Genomic DNA, 2,326 nt, shown 5'->3' on the forward strand with positions numbered 1-2,326 from the left:
TATTTAAACAGACCCACACCTCATTAGCTCTCTTTTCTTTTGTGCAATTATGTTTTCTATGTGGTTCCATTGTTTCCTGGCAGGGGCTAATCAGAATTGCTTAAAACTTCTGTAATTTTCGAAGTCAACGCTTGGCCCTGATTGCGTTAACTGTTGCAGTCCTTAAGTCAATAAGGGCTAAATAATCCTCCTAAGCGGAAGAAATTATAAATCTTGAAAGCGATAACCCGGCTAGGGAAAGAAAAATTGAGCGAATTGTATAGTTGGCTACATTTCAAAGTCATGACTCATGAATATTGATCGCAGCGATCACCATCGTTGAATAGTTGTTTTCAGTTTGCTTTTTACCTAAAATAATGAAAGAATTAAATAGATGTAATCATTTCTTCTTCATCTTTTTGCATTCTTATACTCAAAATAAACATGATGCAAACGTATACTTACGTGTGTAGAGCATTCTATACAATTCTCGCATTACATCACCCGAGGGAGTCCAAAGCAAAAACATACATCGTGCACTGAACACATTATACACCGTACGCGAGATCCTTTATAAATCTTTCTAGGGAACGACAGACTTTTAAACAAAGTTTCTTCTCGCTGGCAGTTTTCTTATGTATTTCCCGAAATTAAGTTACTTGACCTTTTTTATGTGGAGCTTGAATCGATTTTGAGATTCTCTTAAAGGCCGCCCATGAATCATGTTACCAATTTGAAGGGTGAAAGGAGTTACACCAAAAAATACGTTTCCTGATTCTAAATTGTAACAAAGTTTGCAAATTTTGCGAAAGTTGAAATTTTTTATTATTTTACTGAAAATGCGACTGTTTTATTCAAAAGTCTTCTTTATGGGTCATAAATTCAGCTATTTAGCTGAAAGTTAAATTACTTCGTTAAAAACGCATTTTTTTCAAGGGACTCAGGCAGAAGATTTTGAATATAATTTTCATTTTTTTTACATATACATTTTTGGAATAAAACAAATGAAAATTAAACATAATTTCTTCCACTACGTACGGGAGGCGGGGTCTTGGCATACCTCTTTTTTTATTATGCCAGAGCTACAAAAATTTATCGTAAAGAGTTAATTTCTTTTGAAATTCTGTATAAAATGACCCCAGGGAGAAGCAAAATTGTCTACTTTTTAAATTAGATAATGCAAAAATAGTGTCAATTTTAATGTTCTTTTAAATGTTCAATAACTTCCAAAAAAACAACATTTTTCAATGTTCTTAGGCTCATGTTGAAGCTATTTCTTCAACGTTTTATAGCAGTTTATGAGCATGAATTTTAACAATTTTCTTATCACATGGTAAGAACTTGAAGTTGTAAACAAATTTTGGAATATAGAATAAAATAATAGTAAAATTGTCCAAATAGACATTTATTTTCTGCGTCATAAACTTTGAGGTAGCATATGATATCAGATTAGTTTTTGGACACGAGAAATTACCTCTTCAACGAATAAAGTAATGGTATACCTTTTTCACAAGAGCAGTGGCCTGTTCTGTGATAAAAATATATGAAAACGTGCCGAAATGCGAGTTATAGTGGATGTAGGACCAGAGTGAGGATTAAATCAGATTACTTATGGAAATAGAATAATATGAAAGTGGGTCATAGTGAGATTGACATGCGATGAAGCGTTTCGTCGTTTTAGTCCAGAGATTCAGTGGTCTGATTGGTTGATCCTGCCTTACGTACATATCACATTGTCCCAACCTACACGAGTCTATTATCGTGCAGTGATTGTCATCGCCCTGAATTCGTTTGCATATCGTGTCTGAAATTGGATTGTCTTCGATTCAGACATTCGTCCAGTCGCACCAACTGTGGTCGAGATGTACAGAAAACCTATGCATGACTGCTTATCTTGACTTTCATGAATCACAGTCTTCAAACGTACATTAACATAGCAGAGATAATAAAATTGATAGTAATATAAATCAATTATTCTTGTATCCGAAATTTCGTTGTCGATAGCTTTGAACTTTGTCCATCTAAGTCAAAGTCAAAGTTAACATCAGTTTAGATTTGTTTGATTGCGAAGGGTGAAGTTTGGAGTCTTCTTTTGACAAAGTTTGATCATCTTTTTCGGTTTCATGAATGAAATAAGTAATGCTAATAAAAACTTCTTTTTTGCAGGTATTTTCCGAGAGGCATATGGTGAGTCACCTACCAAAACCTCTTATAATATAATAATTATTTTGTAGGATAACATTTTTTTTTAAAGTATTGCGCTTCATGTAAATAATTTAATGAGATTACATGAGGAAAAATTACCACCAAGTTTGAGCTCAGGCGGAAAATATTTAGAGGTACCCCC

Source organism: Belonocnema kinseyi, chromosome 9 (assembly GCF_010883055.1).
Source record: "Belonocnema kinseyi isolate 2016_QV_RU_SX_M_011 chromosome 9, B_treatae_v1, whole genome shotgun sequence".
NCBI classification, from domain to species: Eukaryota; Metazoa; Arthropoda; class Insecta; order Hymenoptera; family Cynipidae; genus Belonocnema; species Belonocnema kinseyi.